Raw genomic sequence first — 20,464 nt, forward strand, 5'->3', positions numbered from 1 at the left:
GACGTGGGCATTTCTGCCGAGTTGCTTGAGGAGGCATTTCTGCATGCAACGCTGAAAAGTGGCACCGGCATTCCTGAAGAAGAATGTCATAGTCAGGTAACAGAAAGCTCCGAATGGTGTGATGAAGGCGGTCTTCAGGCGGTCTGCTGGGTCCAACTTAATCTGGTGGTATCCTGAGTAGGCATCCAAGAAACTCAACAGCTCGCATCCGGCTGTGGAGTCTATCACTTGATCAATCCGTGGCAAAGCAAACGGATCTTTGGGGCAGGCCTTGTTGAGGCTAGTGTAGTCTATACACATACGCCATTTGTTGTTCTTCTTCAACACCAAGACTGGGTTGGCAAGCCACTCTGGGAAAAACACTTCCATAATAAAGCCGGCAGCAAGGAGCCGGGCTATCTCTTCTCCTATGATTCTTCTCTTCTCTTCTGACAGTCGGCGGAGAGGCTGCTTGACCGGCTTCGCGTCGGCTCGGACGTGTAACTTGTGCTCGGCGAAATCCTTCGGAACACCTGGCATGTCCTTTGGGGACCATGCAAAGATGTCTCGATTCTCATGGAGGAAGTCGACGAGCTCTCCTTCCTATTTACTGTCTAGGTTTGCACCAATGACTGCAAACCTCTCCGGGTTCTCCGGGTCCAGAGGTATCTTCTTCGTCTCCTTGGCCGGCTGGAAGGAGCCCTGCGCATCATAATCCTTGGGGTTGGGGGACAAGGCCGGCTGCTTGCCGGCCATGGCCACAACTCGCTCCGGCATCTTCTTCTCTTCTGCCACTATGAGGGACTCGGCCAGCCGGCTGCTGGCTGCAGCGCACTCGATGGACTTCTTGTAGTCGCCGGCTACAGTGATGATCCCCTTCGAGCTCGGCATCTTCATCTTCAGGTAGGCGTAGTGGGGCACAGCCATGAACTTGGCCAGAGCAGGTCGGCCAAGCAAGGGGTGGTAAGGGCTTTCCAGATCCACTACCTCGAACCAGATTGCTTCTCGGCGAAAGTGAGCCTTGTCTCCGAAGAGAACATCCATCTTGATCTTGCCGATCGGGGAACAGGACAGGCCGGGTACGATGCCATGGAACACGGTCCGGCTTGGCATGAGCTGCTTTGCCTTGAGGTTCAACTTCTCCATGGTATCACGGTACAGTATGTTGATACTGCTTCCGCCATCAATTAGAACGCGGGAGAATCGGGCAGCTCGCCTCTCCGTTGCGAGGGTGACATCCAACACCAATGCGTAGGAGCCAGGGGATGGCATCACCTCTGGGTGATCGGCCCAGCTCCAGTTGATAGGCCTTTCGGACCAATGCATGAACTCGGGGTTGCTGGAGGCGACTGCGTTGACCTCTTGGTGCTGTCGGCGCCGGCTGCGCTTGTCTTCAACCTGGCTCGTGAAGATGACATAGGCGGCATGCTCATCAGGGAACTCATCTTGAATGGCTCCGACTGCTGGTCGAGCAGCCGGCTGCTGGGGGGCTGGAGGCGGCGGGCCGGGAGGCGGAGGCAGCACCAGCCCCTCGCCCTTGGAGATCCGTGTGAGCTAGTGGCACTTTCGAGTCGTGTGGTTGGACGGCTTCGCGCCGCTGTGGAACTTGCAGGGGACATCGAGAGTCTGCTCGTAGGAGAAGGCCGGCTGCCAAGCCGGCCTGCCGCCCTTCTTCTTGGGAGCGGGCCGCTCTTCGGGCTGCTCGTCTTCAACTGTGCCCACCTGCCGACTGGTGGAAGGCGGCATTGGGGCCTTGCGCTTGTGGTCGTTTTGGTAGGGGCGCCGATTGAAGTCGCCAGCCGGTGTCTTAGGAGCCGGAGCGAGCACCTTCCCAGAGGCGTCCACTCGGAGCTCGGTCTTCATCGAGGAGTCGGCTGTGGCGTACTTGTCTGCAATGACCAGCAGCTCGTCGAGGGTAGCCGGCTCGTCGCAAAGGAGTCGGTGCTTGAGGAGGGTGCCCTCTCGGCACCCGGCGGTGAAGTATTCGATGGCCTGCACCTCGTGCACCCCCTCGCAGGAGTTGCGGAGCTCGGCCCACCGCGTGAGGTAGTCGCGGGTCGACTCGTTGGGCCCTTGGACGCATAGGGAGAGCTGGCGGGGCTTGGGAGGCCGCTTGTACGTGCTGGTGAAGTTGCGGACGAAGACTTCCGTGAAGTCCAGCCAGCTATTGACGCTGTAGGGCTTGAGGCTGTTGAGCCAGGTGCGTGCCGTGCCTTGCAGCATGAGAGGGACGTACTTCACGGCTACGCGCCTGTTGCCGTTCGCTATGCTGACAGCGGTAGAGTAGTCGATGAGCCAATCTTCCGGCTTCACAGAGCCGTTGTACTTGGGCGTGTCTCTGGGGAGCGAGAACCCTTTGGTGAAGGGCTCGTCGCGGATGCGGGGGCCAAAGCATGGCGGGCCGACATCGTCTTCTTCTTCTAGCGCCAGGGATCGAGCTAGGAGGTCGATCCGGTGGCGGCGTCGTTCTCACGGACTCCTTCGCGGTGGCCTAGTCGGCCACCAAGAGTCGGATGCGTGACAGGCGGCGGGCTGGGATATCTCTCCCCTCGAGGCGGGGGAGGAGGCGGATTGCCTTGGCGTTCCACTACTCGAGGGCGGCCTTCCGCGTCGCGCTCGATGGTGATCCGAGTCCGGCTGCGGCTAGCAGCCAGCTCCTTGTCTTTCCTTGCGCGGGCGCCGCTCGCAGTCGGCGACCAGGATGTCGCGGCATGTTCTCGGCGTGGGGGAGGACTCTCAGCGCGGGCGCCGGCTTCATGCCGTTCTGCGGCCGCGTCGATCAGCTGTTGGATGCGCCTTGTCATGTAGGGGAGCTCATCAGCCCCTAGCCCATTTAGCTCTTCAGCGGCCGCCAGAGCGGCTCGCAGATTCTCGAGCGGTGTGGTGTAGACTGGGCGGTCTGCCCCCAGCATGCTGGCGATGGCTGCACCGCGCTTCTTGACGAGGCCGGCTCGGCTTGGCCCGCCATGAGGCGGCGTACCGAATGCGGCGCGGTCGACTTCGCGCTGGTGAGCCTCGGTGAGGCGTCTCATGGAGGCTATCTTCTGACCCTCCACGATGAGGGCAAGGCGGCGTGCCTCCAAGGTCGCGGCGTCGGCGTCAGCCGGGATGGGGACGGACAAGTCATGCATCGCCGCTTGTAGGGTGTCGTGGGCATTCTCGCCCGAGTCGGCGACGTGGCTGATGACCAGCACTTCAGTGACAGCGTTGTTGCTGCTGTCAGCTCGAGGGAGAGGGTTGTTAAAGACTACCACGTCGGAGGGGTAGGCGTCGAGCAATGCCGTGTCAGAGTCGACAACCATCGGGTCGGTGGAGCCGACCGACTCCAAGTCTACAGCAAGTTCGCCGGAGACGTGAAGTTGGTCGAGGAGGCTGACGAGGCGACTCTCGGGGTAGTCAGTGCCCGCGTCGGACGCGGGCTTGTCGGAGATGTGAGTCTCGCCAAGAAGATCGGCGCGGCAGCTCGCTGCGCAGGCGTCGTCAACGCCTTGCAGCGCGTCGGGGCAAGCGCCATCGGGTGCAGCAGGCTGGCTGCGCTCGCGGGGGAGAAAAAGGGTTCCCGTCCAGAACAGGTCTCCGGACGACGGTGCACCTGGCCCCACGGTGGGCGCCAAATGTCAGGTGGTAGGTGCGACATATGCCAACGGGTGGCTTATCATTGTGGGAGCCAGTAAGACGTCGTCGGTGCTTGGAAACGGGATGAGGCGAAGACATGCACGCCGGCGAATCTTACCCAGGTTCGGGGCTCTCCGTGGAGATAACACCCCTAGTCCTGCTCTGCGGGGTCTCCGCATGATCACTAGATCAATACAAGTAGCTACAAGTGCTCCTTGAGCTGTCTGGCTAGAGGAAGAAGAAGGGCAAGGCCAGCTCTCCTTTTCTCTCTATGTGGTGTGTGAAACTCTCTGAGATCAACCCTTTGCATGGGTGTCCCGGGGGTTTATATAGGCCTACCCCAGAGGGGTACAATGGTAATCCGGCTGGGCGCAGGTCCCAGCCGTCAGCGTCTATGCACGCCGGCTTCTCAGCTGATCATTGGGGCCCGCCGACTGGTGGGTCCCGCAGGCTGCCGGCTTCTTGGCCGACAGGCCGGCCCCACCGCTTGGGGGCTTTGTCGGCGGCTGGTTACTGTTGCCTCGCCTCTGATGGCGAGAGCTTTGTTGAGGTAAGCGTGGCTACAGTGTCACCGCCTCGTGGGCTCTCACTATAGCCTTACCTCGTCTTGTCTCCTTAATGAGGCGCATGTTTCGAGGGTGGGAGGTAGCCAGCTATTGGGAGCCGGCCACACCCCTGGCCGACTATAGGAGGCCGTGCCGCCTTCGGGTGTCTCTCTGGCAGGAGGGGCCCGCCGCCTACGGGTCGTACTGGCGCCAGTCGTGGGTGACATCGAGGCCAGCACGGCTTCAGTGCCGCGCCGGACGGGGGATGGCTGGCCCGTACGGCGCCCTGTGGCCATGCCTGTTCCGGGATTCGGGTACTGGGCTGTACTGCGGCCACGCCCATCCTATCGCCGTTATGTGGGTACAGTCTTAGTGGGCGTAATCTTGGCCGGCTTCTGGGAGCCGACTTTCTTCATGGCCGGCTTCCGGGAGTCGGCTTTCTTCACGGCCGGCTTCTGGGAGTCGGTCCTCTTGGGGCCGGCTTCCTGGAGTCGGCCATCTCGTATCTTTCCTGGAGGAGGTTTCTGGGGTCGGGTCGCCTTCTTGGAGTCGGCCCTGGGGATAGCCGGCCGGGGGAAGGCGGCCCTATGCTTTGTACGCTTGAAGGCTTGAATGGCCTGGTAATTTTTTGAAGAGCTGGGGGGAGTCGGTTAGGCTACCCGTGGCCATTTACTCCGACAGGCGGTGGCGGCGGAGCTGCGGCAGGGACGCGCGGGCCGGGCTACAGCGGCGCTGGGCATCGCGGGGAGGCGGGGCTAGCGGGGGGCGCGGCCAGCGGCCAGAGGCGGGACGGACGGCGGGCGTGGTCGGGCGGAGCCGGCGCGAGTCAGCATGGGGGACAGCGGGCGCCGAGCGCGCCGGGACGGCTGCAGGCGATGGCGGGCGCGGCGGCAGTACCCGGCAGCGGCAGCACACCAGTAGCAGCAAAGTACAGCGGCAGCAGGATGCAGTAGAGCAGCAACACAACAGAAGTTGCGAGCAATAGCAGTTAGAGGCACGCACACGCATGAGCACATGGCGCGAAGAGGTTGTGGGCGGCGGGCGGCTCGGCCGGGAGCAGCGGCGAGCACGCGTGGGGAAGTCAGAGCACGGCCGGTGGCTTGCGGGCACGGACATTGGCCGCGACGAGCAGAGCTCGGGCTCTCTGCCATGGTGGCCGTCGCGTGGGGGGGTGTTCTCAACAGTGGCAAAATCGAAGGGCAAACAAGGGGAATCGAATGAGGCGCTCACTGCGGGGCCGAAGGTGAACTCGAGGGGGACGGCGGTGCAGTGAAGGCAGTGGATTTGTCGATGGCGTCGCAGTGGCCGGGGTTCAAACGATGTCGATCCCGTCGTTGCGGTGGCTCCGAGGTCGAACGCATCCACGTAGTCGTCGTAGGAGACGCATACGATGCTCCCGACGTAATCTCAGGTGGCAGCAAGGTCGCTGGGCGCGTGCACGGAGGAGGCCGTGGCGATGGCGGCTCGCTTGAGTGAGGGGAAGAAGGAGAGCAGCACGAGGGGGAGAAGTGGGAGAGACAGGGCGAGCGGGAGAACCCCAGGGCACCGGGGATAGTCTTATCCAACCGGGGACCCATGGGATAGGCGACACGGCGGCCTCGGCAAGGTGGATGGCCGCCACGCACTCCTCTGCTCCTGTAGCGGGAGGTAGGGGATGCCCCGCGCGGGCTGGGCTGGCTATTGTGCTAGATGGGCCAAAGTGCCTAGAAGATTAGGTCCTTTTTTTAAACTATTTTTTTTCCTATTTATACTTATTAGATCCTGGTTTTATTTAGTTTTTGTTATCAAATGAATTTTGTTGATCATGTAACTTTGCACATAATTCAAACACTATATTTAGGGGCTGCACAAAATGTTTCGGGGTATTTGCAAATAGTCAATTTTTTGTTTGTATTTAAAGGTCTCAACTAAGTGTTGCAGATATATCTTAAATAACCTCAGGTTCAATTAAAAATCCGTTTGATGTTGGGGTTCCTACATTTTAATTTCCTAGTGAATATTTTCCGCCCTATGAACATTTTTGTTCTACCGTTTGAAGAATACAAATTTGACTTGTAATTTCATTTGTATTTACATTTGATTTTTATGAAGCGGCAATTTGCATAGTAATCATAATGACATGGCCACCTTTAGGGGGAGATTACTGTAGCATGATTCTCGGGGTGTTACAAATCTCCTCCACTACAAGAAATCTCATCCCGAGATTTAAGAGGTAGAGTAAGGGGGAAAGATCTGGTTACGAAATTCTAACGAATCTTCTCGGTCTTGGTTGCTCTTCTCGAAGAGGTCGATCAATTATGTTGATGTCTTCATTTCTCTGCTTCAGGTCATCATGATGAAGTCGGCATCCTTTCTTCGGGAACTCCATCGTCCTTACGAAAAAATAAAGGGTGGGTACTGAGGGAGAACGGGCCTTTGCAAGGTTGACTATCTGGTCGATAACATCGGGGAAGGTAGCGAAAAGTAACTCTCGAATTGAAACCTAAGAAAATATCGAGAGCAAAGTAAGGAGGTGTCATGGGAAGTTTCGAGCGGGCAGGCAATCGTTCGATGCCTGAAACAGCGTGTGAAGGGGGTTCAGAGCAATGGGAATAAGTATTGTGTCTGATACCAGCTTGATGATCTCTCGGAAGGTGGCTCGTGAATTACATACGAGGCCAAGTGCGAGGATCAACCTTGGGAACGGGGGTTTGTATAGGAGAGTCAGGTTTCGATCCTGTGTAACTGTGGGTTATGGGTCCACCATGTGGGTTAAAGTAGGAAGGACGGTGACATCTTGCACGGTCATGATAACAAGGCATGTCAGGGAATAGTCTGTCAGTTATGTCGGCAACAACGTCGGTACCAAGGGCGAGGGACGAAGAGAACCATTTTCCTGCTCGCTGAAACGAGGCGGACCAATAGGCAAAGTTCTCGTCCATCGGTGGTTACCAGAATGCCATCAACAAAAGCAACAGGGTCTTACTGACAGAGTTGTACATCGAGGTGTTTACATAAGCAGTAAATTATTACTGCTTAGACCATATAGATTACAAGAAAGATTAAACAAAACAATGAAAAAAATGTGTTTAAACACATATTTCAGGGGTATATCCTTCCCAAGGACAAGCAGAGCATGATATCCATGACAAGATATAATGTAGAAAACCCTTTAGGTAAGGGGAGAGAAATTTCATGACATTAGCCTGGCAACGGTGTTTGGATAATTGAGCAAGAAACATTTAGCATTGGGCTTCAAATGTTCTTGTTGAAAATCGGAGTACCACAGACATGCTTCGAGGTAGCATCGACATGGTCTTCAATCAAATGTCAGACTTTAGAAACACAAGGGATCCATCAGGAACAACTTATAAAATAAGTCTTACAATTTGCTCATGGAAGAATGGCTAACCTTGCGAAAAGGAAAGTATAACAATAGGTCCTCCGGCCAGGTGTGCTAGGCATGACATCACCTTACCGGGTCATAAGAGGATCAATGTTATAACTCTTGAAAATATGTTCCAACCATCATATTTGACCGAGATTCAGATCTGATTGGTGTCAGGATACCTCAGACTTAGGGTGCCTGAGAAGAGAAGGTGCGACACAAATTGATGGGATGACATTGTAAGATTCTCAGGAAATGAACTATGGAAGCGAGTTCCGAAACAAGAGTTCATCATTAAACCAAGGAGAGGATGAGGAGGTGGCTGATGGACTCAGCGACAATCCGTCGAGGTCAACAAAAGATGGATTTCCACAATTATGCGAACAAGGAGATAACATTTGTCAGATCAAGTGATATAATGATGTATGCTCGAGGAAAACATACACAATTAAACATTGGTTGAAAAGGTGCACCCGAAATGTGGGCTTATAGTAGCATGATCAACGTTAGAATGGTGGTGCAACAACCGATAGGCTAAGAATGAATTGTCGATCATTAGCTTTCAAAGCAATAAGGTTGCTAGAAGTGCAGAATCCAAACAACACCGTTCACTTGTTGGTACCCCGGTTGGAATCAACACGAGGACCAAGAAAGAATGGTGATGGTGAGAAGTATCACTATAGCAAGAATTCTTAAGAGGTGAAGCAATCCTCACAACATTCTTAATATAGAAGACAGTAATACTACAAGGTAGAACATAACCTAAGCTAGATAGCAAGGAAAACAAGGTACAACACAAAACATGTACAAGTTTGTGATGAAAGAAAGGTAAGGATGTTGTCGATGGTAACTGAAATTACCAAGGGACGATGATGGCACTTATCATCAAGAATTAAATTGATAGCCCGGAAGGAGTCGAAAATGTTGATGATGATCACGACAAATTTTGTCGATAGGCTCCATGAAGATGCAATCGAACAACGACTGCATCAAGCAAAAGGACTCCTGTAGGGAAATAATATTGAATCCATGGATACGACACCAAATCGGAATCAAGCTTATTGTTCGAGGTGGAACGATACGATGAGGGAATCGACGTAAGCTTATCTCACCGTCGAAGGTTGTGCTCCGAGAATAAGGACGAGGTAGCACAGTTAAAATCAGCACGATAATGATATAGCCAATCAGGCTAGGAATGGCGTGATTGGGTACAAACTCGTACTTAAAGAAGATTATCAAGAGTTGTTGAACCGTAGTGCAGACTCGGTTCAGTTATTGGTGTCTTTGAGTGTTTAATAACTCAGAGCCCATGAAAAACTGTAATCAGTGAGAATGTAGTACTTGATGAAGAACTCATAAGAAGTTATGCAGTTCCAAGATAATCTCGAGATACCAGGGGGGTAATACTCGAAGACAGATCAAAGTAGAGGTTGGACTGGGGTATTGATCCACAGAAGACAAATGCTTAAACTTGCCCGAGAAATGGGAACAAAGAAGAACAATATGGTCGGAACCATAGCTGCAAGGGATTCCACTTAATGACACCGGAAGAATTACCCAAATGATTAGATATTTTGCAAGAAGCTTCCATGATAAGTTCCACATCAGGTCCATGGGCATGAACATGAAGTTCAAGGTTGACTCCCACTTCTATAATGCATAACCTTTCATTCACTTCTCACTTTCGAAGAAGTTGTAGTGTTGAAATTTTATCTGGCCAATTACCAGAAGAGTATGACTCGTGAAAAATTTTGAGTTCACACATATTAAGGAAGGTGTAGGTTCAACCCATCAGGGTATCATGGAAACATATACCACAAGCTTGAATATTAAATACCACCAGCTCGTAAGCTGAGCATGGTTGAGAAAGCAGAGGATACAATTTACCAAAGGCATTATGTATCTGAGGGAAGGCTCACAAGGTTATTGAATATGAAGGACGTTGTTGGATAAAATCCAACAAAGGATCTGCCAGTCCATAATGGAGCTGAAGTGAGTATCAGCAAACAACCAGAGGAAGTAACAATGCAAAGGCATTGGATTATAGAAACAACTGACTAATTCATAGCTCAAATGCAAAGGAATTGTGATTTTCAAATCAAGGACTCGGAAGCAAACGCTCTGAATAAGGATGGAAAGTTGAGTAGACTTAGAAGCACAACCGATCAAGGCATTGACTCGTCAAGCACCAGCTCATATCCAAATGATGACTGAGCCGGAAGGATAATCCTAGGATTCGACTGACGATTGTGAACATTCGCAACGTATTGAATCAATGGACTCAAAAATTGATAGTGACAAACGATGCCAATATGATTACTATACTTATGGGATTAACCATAATGCAAGCAAGCAAGAATTGCAAGAGCAATAAGCTGATGAGGATTTTTGGAAGGTCAAATAATATTTCGAAGACCTTTGTGAAATACATGAATCAACTGGGGATGGGCGGATACTCGATAAGTGTGAGGAATCATCCATAGGGGTATTAATGCGGAAAAGAGCTGCGAAGCGGTGGGCACAAAGGATTCTCGGAATATCGAAGAATTTTTCATGGTATCAAGTAATAACAGGGGCAACTGGAAACGAAGGTATAAACGACAAGTGTAAGCAGATATCCATAAGTATTTATTGGCGGTTGGGAATAGCAAAAGTGGTGGGCACAAAGTCTTGAGAGAATATCGGAGAGTATCTTCGAAATCTTCTGGTGAAGCAGACGGTCATCGGTAATAAGGTGCTCTCCGGGTGGAAGTGATCACGAGATCCTAAAGTTAGATTTAGTAAAAATTTATTTAACCCGAATAGAAGAGAGATCGAAGTCCCAGAGTATAGACGAGGAATAAAAGATCCTAATACCACCCAATGGCGACGTGGGCCCATGGGCCGCACAGCCATGTTACTAAAACAGTTTTCATCGACTAGACCCAACTTCGGCCAAGGAGTGTGGAAGGGGGATTCCTACAGGCAGTCAGCTCTGATACCAACTTGTGACGCCCCCGATTCAATCACACACTAATCATACACGCAAATGTGTACGATCAAGATCAGGGACTCACGGGAAGATATCACAACACAACTCTAAAAGTGAAATAAGTCATACAAGCATCATAATACAAGCCAGGGGCCTCGAGGGCTCGAATACAAGTGCTCGATCATAGACGAGTCAGCGGAAGCAACAATATCTGAGTACAGACATTAGTTAAACAAGATTGCCTTAATAAGGCTAGCACAAACTGGGATACAGATCGAAAGAGGCGCAGGCCTCCTGCCTGGGATCATCCTAAACTGCTCATGGTCGTCGTCAGCGGCCTGCACGTAGTAATAGGCACCTCCGGTGTAGTAGGAGTCATCGTCGGTGGTGGGGTCAAGCTCCTGGGCTCCAGCATCTGGTTGCAACAACCGGTAGAATGGAAAGGGGGAAAAGAGGGAGAAAAGCAACCGTGAGTACTCATCCAAAGTATTCGCAAGCAAGGATCTACACTACATATGCATGGGTATCTGTGTAAAGGGGCAATATCAGTGGACTAAGCTGCAGAATGCCAGAATAAGAGGGGATAGCTAGTCATGTAGAAGAGTACGCTTCTGGCAGCCTCCATCTTGCAGCATGTAGAAGAGAGTAGATGGTAAGTTCACCAAGTATCATCACATAGCATAATCCTACCCGGCGATCCTCCCCTCGTCGCCCTGTGTGAGAGCGATCACCGGGTTATATCTGGCACTTGGAAGGGTGTGTTTTATTAAGTATCCGGTTCTAGTTGTCATAAGGTCAAGGTACAACTCTGGGTCGTCCTGTTATCGAGGATCACGGTTATTCGAATAGATAAACTTCCCTGCAGGGGTGCACCACATTACCCAACACGCTCGATCCCCTTTGGCCGGACACACTTTCCTGGGTCATGCCCGGCCTCGGAAGATCAACACGTCGCAGCCCCACCTAGGCACAACAAAGAGGTCAGCACGCCGGTCTAAATCCTATGCGCGCAGGGGTCTGGGCCCATCGCCCATTGCACACCTACACGTTGCGAGGGCGGCCGGAAGCAGACATAGCCCCCTTAATACAAGCGTAGGCTTACGGTCCAATCTGGCGCGCGCCGCTCAGTCGCTGATGTCAAGAAGGCTTCGGCTGATACCACGACGTCGAGTGCCCATAACTGTTCCCACGTAGTTGGTTAGTGCGTATAGGCCAGTGGCCAGACTCAGATCAAATACCAAGATCTCGTTAAGCGTGTTATTTTGAAGTAACCGCGGACGCCGACCAGGGCCAGGCCCACCTCTCTCCTAGGTGGTCTCAACCTGCCCTGTCGCTCCACCACAAAGTAACAGTCGGGGGCCGTCGGGAACTCAGGCCCACCTCTACCGGGATGGAGCCACCTGCCCCTTCAGCCCCCATCTCCGAACTGTATCATAATTAATGTAACCGTATAAAGTATATAGCATATGCCCGTGATCACCTCCCGAAGTAATCACGACCCAATAGTATAGCATGGCAGACGGACAAGAGTGTAGGGCCACTGATGGAATACTAGCATCCTATACTAAGCATTTAGGATTGCAGGTAAGGGTAACAACTGTAGCAACAATGACAGGCTATGCAGCAGAATAGGATTAATCGAAAGTTGTAACATGCTACACTGCTCTAATGCAAGTAGTAGAGGGAAAGAATAGGCGATATCTGGTGATCAAGGGGGGGCTTGCCTGGTTGCTCTGGCATGGAGGGGTCGTCAACAACGTAGTCGAACTGGGGGTCGCCGGCAGTCTCGGGGTCTACCGGAAATAAGTAACAGAGGGGGAACACAATAAATAACAGAGCAACCAAAGCATCACAAAGTGTAACATGGCATTACGCGGTGCTAGAGGTGACCTAACGTAGTAGTAAGTGCTACTGGCGAAGGGGGAAAAACATCCGGGAAAGTATTCCCGGTTTTTGGCGTTTTCGGACAAACAAACCGGGGGGACTGTTGCATGTTTGCTATGCTAAGGATGTGTGGCGGACGAACGGGCTGCGTATTCGGATTCGTCTCGTTGTTCTGAGCAACTTTCATGTATAAAACATTTTCACCCGAGCTACAGTTTATTTTATAATGATTTTTAAAGTTTTAAATCATTTTCTAGAATTTGTGGATTTATTTTAGTTCAAAAATACTAAATGTTAAATGCTATGGGTACACAGAAGTGTACCCACAGATGTGCATGTGTGGCTGACATGTGGGGCCAGTCAGCTGAGTCAGCAGGTCAGCTGTTGACCAGTTGACTGGTCAACTAGGTCAACCATGACCCACCTGTCATTGACCGGGGCGATCCCAGTCAGCATTGACCAGTCAACTGGGTCCAGTGGGACTCAGCTGTCGGTGACAGGGTTAGTTAGCAGGGGTTTAGTTAATCTAATTGGCAAAATAAAACCATGTGGGCCATACAGGTCAGTGATAGTGGGGGCTAGTTTAGTGGGTGATTAGTGGGGAGGGGGTTAGCCCCTAATTAAATTAGGCCGGCCCCACCTGCTGGTTTTAACCAGCGCGCACCGGTGGTGGCGTACAGAGGCGACGGGGACTTGCTGGACTCGCGGCTCCGGTGACCATCTAGTCAGCCGAGAGTGGTTACGGGGAGAGGGCAACGGCGTGAGTCGGGGAGAGGGGCCAGTGGGTGCGGGGGTGGGGGTGGCCGGAGCGACGACTACGACGACTGACGAGCGGCGGTGGTGGCGGAGCTGCGACAGGGACACTTGGGCCGGGCTGCAGCGGCGCTGGGCATCGCGGGCAGGCAGGGCTAGCGGGGGGCGCGGCCAGCGGCTAGAGGCGGGACGGACGGCGGGCGTGGTCGGGCGGAGCCGGCGCGAGTCAGCGCGCGGGACAGCGGGCGCCGAGCGCGCCGGGATGGCTCAGGCGATGGCGGGCGCAGCGGCGCGGTGGCAGTACCCGGCAGCGGCAGCACGCCAGTAGCAGCAAAGTACTGCGGCAGCAGGATGCAGTAGAGCAGCAACACAATAGCAGTAGCGAGCAATAGCAGTTAGAGGCACGCACACGCATGAGCACACGGCGCGCAAAGGTTGCGGGCGGCGGGCGGCTCGGCCGGGAGCAGCGGCGAGCACGCGTGGGGAAGTTAGAGCACGGCCGGTGGCTTGCGGGCACGGACAGTGGCCGCGACGAGCGGAGCTCGGGCTCTCTGCCTTGGTGGCCGTCGCGTGGGGGTGTTCTCAACAGTGGCAAAATCGAAGGGCAAACAAGGGGAATCGAATGAGCTGCTCACTGCGGGGCTGAAGGTGAGCTCGAGGGGGACGGTGGTGCAGTGAAGGCAATGGATTCGTCGATGGCGTCGCGGTGGCCGGGGTTGAAGACGATGTCGATCCCGTCGTTGCGGTGGCTCCGAGGTCGAACGCATCCACGTAGTCGTCGTAGGAGATGCATATGATGCTCCCGACGTAATCTCAGGTGGCGGCAAGGACGCTGGGCGCGTGCACGGAGGAGGCCATGCCGATGGCGGCTCGGTTGAGCGAGGGGAAGAAGGAGAGCAGCACGAGGGGGAGAAGTGGGAGAGGCAGGGCGAGCGGGCGAACCCCAGGACACCGGGGATAGTCTTATCCAATCGGGGACCCAAGGGATAGCCGACACGGCGGCCTCGACAAGGTGGATGCCCGCCACGCACTCCTCTGCTCCTGTAGCGGGAGGTAGGGGATGCCCCGCGCGGACTGGGCTGGCTATTGTGCTAGATGGGCCAAAGTGCCCAGAAGATTAGGTCCTTTTTTTTAAACTATATTTTTTTTATTTCCTGTTTATACTTATTAGATCCTGGTTTTATTTAGTTTTTGTTATCAAATGAATTTTGTTAATCATGTAACTTTGCACATAATTCAAACACTATATTTAGGGGCTGCACAAAATGTTTCGGGGTATTTGCAAATAGTCAATTTTTGGTTTGTATTTAAAGGTCTCAACTAAGTGTTGCAGATATATCTTAAATAACCTCAGCTTCAATTAAAAATCCATATGATGTTGGGGTTCCTACATTTTAATTTCCTAGTGAATATTTTCCGCCCTATGAACATTTTGTTCTACCGTTTGAAGAATAAAAATTTGACTTGTAATTTAATTTGTATTTACATTTGATTTTTATGAAGCGGCAATTTGCATAGTAATTATAATGACATGGCCACCTTTAGGGGGAGATTACTCTAGCATGATTCTTGGGGTGTTACATTGCTCCTCACCGGCATCGTCGTCCATACCATCGATGTCTTTGGAGCCATAATCATGCGTGTCGGTTAGATCCTCAACAGTGGCTATGAAGTGGGTGGCGGGTGGGAATCAAAATTTCTCATCGTCAGCTCCTAGTTCGAACCCGACATCGTTCGGTTGCGAGTCCCCCGCCAAGGACAGGTTCTTTAATGAGTTTAGCACATCGCCCCAGGGCGAGTGCTGGAAAACGTCTGCGGCGCTGAACTCGATGATCGATAGCCAGTCGAGCTCGGCGTCCGCGGGCGCACATGGTTCAGAACTTACAGCCGGAAACAAGTCCGGAGTCCCATTGACACAGATATTGCATGAGGTTGAGTCTGTGTGCGGCTCCAACGCCGCGGAATCTGTGGCCTCGGATGGCACGATCTGCTCGGATCTAAGGCCAGAGCAGTTGCAGGAACCATCTCCTGGATGTAGTCCGATGACAGATTCGAGTCAAGTTCATCGGGGTGACGAGGAGCGGCCGCCGCAGTCTCGAATCCGGCAAAGATCAAGTCTCCACTGGTGTCCGCAACGTAGTTCAAGCTTCCAAATCTGACCTAGTGGCCAGGGGCGTAGCTGTCGATCTGCTCCAAATGGCCAAGCGAGTTGGCCCGCAGTGCGAAGCCGCCGAATACGAAGATCTGTCCGGGGAGGAAAGTCTCTCCCTGGACGGCATCGTCATTGACGATTGAAGGAGTCATCAAACCTCTTGAGGACGGCACAGTGGAACTCTCAATGAAAGCACCAATGTCGATGTCAAAACCGGCGGATCTCGGGTAGGGGGTCCCAAACTGTGCGTCTAAGGTCGATGGTAACAAGAGACAGGGGACACAATGTTTACCCAGGTTCGGCCCTCTCTATGGAGGTAATACCCTACTTCCTGCTTGATTGATCTTGATGAATATGGGTATTACAAGAGTTGATCTACCACGAGATCGTAATGGCTAAAACCCTAGGAGTCTAGCCTGTATGACTACGATAATGAATCTCTCCCCATCCGGACTAAGCTCTCTGGTTTATATAGACACTGGAGAGATCTAGGGTTACACAAGGTCGGTTACAGAAAAGGAATCTTCATAATTGGTCGCCAAGCTTGCCTTCCACGCCAAGGAGAGTCCCATCCGGACACGGGTGAGAGTCTTCGGTCTTGGTATCTTCATAGCCCATCAGTCCGTCCCATGGCTAACAGGCCGGACGCCCGAGGACCCCTTAGTCCAGGACTCCCTCAAGCCCCCCTCCTTCTTCTTCTTCCATGGCCTCCCCCCTAGATGGGAGGAGAGTTCCCCCTCCGGTCCATGGCCTCCATGGGGGCGGAGGGGCGGGAGCCCCTCTGAGATTGGATCTCCCTCTCTGTTCTCTTCTGTTTCGTGCTCCCCAGATCTGGGCGGAAACCGTTTCTTATATTACCGGAGATCCGTAACTCCGACTGTGCTGAGATTTTAATACGAGTTTTTTTTCTGGATATAAGCTTCCTTGCGCCCGAAGTAGAGCCCCAACCGACGTACGAGGTGAGCACAACCCACCACGCCACACCTGGCTCCGGGACCGCGCCCTGGTGGGCTGTGCCCACCTCGGGCCTCCGTTTGCGGTGATTCCAACTCCCAAAAATCACATATATTCCAAAATAATTCTCCGTGAAATTTTATTGCATTTGGACTTCGTTTGATATGGATACTCTGTGATACAAAAAAACATGCAGAAAACAGGAACTGGCACTGGGCACTGGATCAATAGGTTAGTCAAATAAATCATATGAAAAGTTGCCAAAAGTATGTAAAAGTTGTATAATATTGGCATGAAACAATCAAAAATTATAGATACGATGGCGGGTCACGAGGCAAAGCCCAGTAGGTTCTGGCGATGGCGGGTCCCTTTCTCTCCCCGACGTAGTTGTTGTAGCCCGGTATTGTGCTTGCTTATCTTGCTACTTGTTGTAGTTGCTTATCTTACTTAGCACTAGAATCACCCTTGCAATTGTTAGGCTCACTTCCTTATTCTGCAATCTTGCCTAAAATTGTTGAATAACAATTAAAAATTATAATTTTACCTATTCATCCCCCCTCTAAGTCCATCTTGATCCTTTCACTTGCTTGTTATATTTTTCGTAGAAAGGAGACTAGCTCGTCTTAGTTAATGAAATAAAAGTTGAGTTATCACCGGGATAATAACCAAGGAGTGGATCTAGAGCATTAAAAAGGACAACACAAGTATATGTGTGAATGTCATGATTATTGACGTGGTAGAGCCGAACAGGGACTTCGGGAAGAAGACGACACCTAGTATGAGCGCTCCCGCCCATACCAGCGCATGAACCACATGTTATTGCCTCCCCTGGTTTGACTATTTCACCATGGCGGGTTCAGATCGTGAATCAGAATTACAGAAACTCCAGATTTTACTAGAATGAAGAACCCTAGCCTCTGGAAGGAATATGCAGAATGAATCAATCAAAGGGATCTGCCACGCCGTCATCTTGCCCAAGGAGACTCCGGCATCAACTGTCGTCATCACCATCCTCTATCCATCTCTTTGTAATATCAAACCCAAGGTGGAAACCTATGTGTATTAATTTCAATGTTCATCCATGTTTACCAAGATTATCCTTGTGATGTTTGTCGTTTCTATGTTCAAGTACTACTCGGGGACATGAAGGAACCTAGTATGTTTAGGTGTTCAACGCCGATAGGATATGGAACCCTCCTTTGCATGTTTGAGTTAATATTCTTCATGAATGTTGTGTAAGGTCAACCACTCGACATTTAGACTTTATGGCCATGAAGAATGTTGCTATCTTTGTGATGGTGGGAGATGGGGGTAAAAAGGTGAAGGTAATATACTATCTTCCTTCTCTAAGCAACTGATACGGGAATAATGGAGAACCAACCATTGGCCACATCCTATGGGTGACCCTTATCATCGTTTATGTAACCTACTATGGAGAGGAATGATGGTGTCGTGTGTGATATGGAGCTACGCGAGTAGCACGTATGTTGTACCAGGCTCTGCCCACTTATAAAAAGATGCAAGGTGGCTTAGTTATCCGAACCTAAAATTGTGTTACATTGGACACATAGTGGTGGGAAATTCAGTCTCTCATAGATACATTCTTATCAGATGAACAACATGTTTCTCAGTTGTGCCTTAGCTTTGAGCTCAAAAATCCTTAGCCCATTTATTATTACCAATAATTCCTGAAAATCAGAAGCCCGTGTGGCCCATTCATGCATGATAGGGAGGTGTAGGAAGTTTAAGCCCATCCCATTTGTGGAGGAGGCTTTGAACCAATATATAAGGTTGGTTGTCTCACACACACCACTAAGACCTTGAGAAGAGAACACATACATGTGCGCTCCTTCTCCGTCGACATAGATATGTTTCCTATATAGGTTTGGTGCAATTGATCCTGCAGTTTAGGTTTGTGTCCTCGCAAGACCGATCTTTCCAATATGTTGAGTTTTTGTGGTGTGTCTCCATGTTTTATCGACTTGAATTTTTGTGGAACTAGAGTCTTTGCTCGACACTTACTTGCAAGCCAAAGCTTCCAGACTACCCGGATGTGTGATCCCACTGAAAATGACTGCATCCACACCGGATATGTGCCATCCCCGCCTAGCAAATGTCAACAACAACCCCTTTTGATTTCTTTTATCCACCACATCGACGTTAATTTTGTAATTGCCTGTCAAGGTGGGATCCACGTAGGTGTCGAAGCTGGTGTTGAGACAACCCTCGGATGGCCCCTTTGCAACATATAAGTCACTATTGAAATTATCCATGAAAAGATGTGTGGACATCGGGCTGTATAAAGGATCCTGATGGATCTCCTGATACCTCGCATGCCAAATCGCAAAAACGGTCACTAGCATATGAGTAAGCTCCTCTACTTGCATTGCTTCCATCATAGCAAAAAGCGACCACTTTAGTCCTTTCTGCATCATCAGGCTCAGGAGCTCCATCGCACATGGATCTACTAAGGCATGGACACACCAAGACATGGTGTACTCGAGGAGAGAATGCCCCATGAGACCTTTTGGCCAAAGAGTGAGCACACATTTGTCTGGGCAATATTTCTATGCTGTCGCACATGACCTTTGGGAAGGGAACGATGCACTAACCTCCATAAGTAAACATGAACTTTTGACTAGACATGAAACTCCCATAACTTTGTCCAGCTCTTTCCCTCTACTTCTGTCGTGGATGTCGGTGGCTCCCCTTGGAGCCAAGCTTCCCTAGACGAGTAGCAGCTACGCCAAGCGCACCTGAACACCCCTGATGGCTCAAAATGCCACACCAAGAAGTCTTCCTGATTGTGCGCACTCATCGTAATGGACTTGGTGATCTCTGAGTCCATCAGAGAGGAATGATCTAATAGTAGCATTTGCTTCCATTTGGACAAAACCCAAACGTAGATGAATTTGTTGTTGGGAAATTTTGTGGGCTTGGGCCTACTACCAAGCGAACATGGTTCAAATCCTAACAAAGGCAAATCCATGCACCAAATAGTGTTTTAGCGGTATCTGACGCTCACGACACAAGGGACAATATCTTGCTTTAGCGGCAGTAGTAGCAGGCCGACGCATGCGAGACTGCACTGTAGGTTGCTTTTCCATTTTGGAAACATTTTAGAAGGTTCCCATGGTTTAACGGACTAGTTTTCTCTGTGTTTTTACTTCTGTTTCTTGGGCCGGTTTTCTATCTAGTTTTGTTTTTTTCTTTGTTTCAATTTTTAAAATTGTGAACTTTTTTATAATTCTTTTAGATTCAGAAAAAATCAAATTCTTGAAGCTATTTCAAATTGGATAACATTAGTGAATTCATGATATTTTTTAATTTAGAACTTAATTCAAATTCCTAAAATAATTCCAATTTGTGCAAATTTTCAAATTCGTGGACTTTTTAAAACTATCTCCAAATTCCCGAGCTTCTTTTTTGCAAACTTTTTTCAAATTCATTTATTCAAATGCATGACCACTTTCTTAAATCCGCAAATATTTTCCAAATCCGTGGACATTTTATTTCAAATGCATGAACTTTTTCCATATACACAAACATTATGTGAATTCTCAAAGTTGTTTTCAAATTCGGGATTTGTTTTCAAATTAATGACTTTTAAAAAACAGAAACACTAACACCCACACGTGTGGGCGTTTGTATCTCGCCCACATGCATGGATCCGCGTCTGTTTGTGGGTGCACGAATCTTGGCATGTTTGTGGTGCCATGTAGGACTGGGCTGGTGTGTGGGCATTCACCCGGTCGCCCACGCGTCCGTTTCACCACACGGAGGGGCCGGTGTGTGGGTGTTTAGCAGTTCGCCCACACGCCAGTTTTCACTCACGCATAAGGGTTGGTGTGTGGGCATTTGCCATCTCGCCCACACGCGCGTCTCCTCTCCCACACCCAAGCTGCCAGTTGCCATGCGTATTGCAGTGTACATGGCAACTGCCCTAGTGTGCTTGTAAGCAGATGGCAACTCTCTCTTTTTTTTACCCGAACATGTGAGTTGCCATGTGTTTTTCAGGGTACACGGCAACTGTCCTAGTGTGCTTGTAAGCAGATGGCAACTCTCTCTTTTACCCGAACATGTTGTTTTACCATGTCTCTTTGTAGCGCTACACGGCAACTGCCTAGTGTTAGTAGGTGGCAACTCCTAAGGTTTTCAAATCATGGCAACTGTAGTAAACCAGACCATACATGGCAATTTCTTAGTCTTAGTAGGTGGCAACCACTAAAGTTTTCAAATCATGA

At 50.9% G+C, this 20,464-nt stretch overlaps 1 long non-coding RNA gene across 1 annotated transcript; it reads right to left on the minus strand.

Moving 5' to 3' along the window:
• Window positions 1-10,585: 10,585 nt before the first annotated feature.
• On the minus strand, window positions 10,586-14,085 carry LOC141022109 (uncharacterized). The gene is made up of 3 exons (XR_012182965.1): window positions 13,750-14,085; window positions 12,202-12,270; window positions 10,586-10,892 (listed from the first exon to the last, which is right to left on the minus strand). It is a non-coding gene; the product is annotated as an uncharacterized lncRNA (long non-coding RNA).
• Window positions 14,086-20,464: the final 6,379 nt, after the last annotated feature.

Source organism: Aegilops tauschii, chromosome 5 (assembly GCF_002575655.3).
Source record: "Aegilops tauschii subsp. strangulata cultivar AL8/78 chromosome 5, Aet v6.0, whole genome shotgun sequence".
NCBI classification, from domain to species: domain Eukaryota; kingdom Viridiplantae; phylum Streptophyta; class Magnoliopsida; order Poales; family Poaceae; genus Aegilops; species Aegilops tauschii.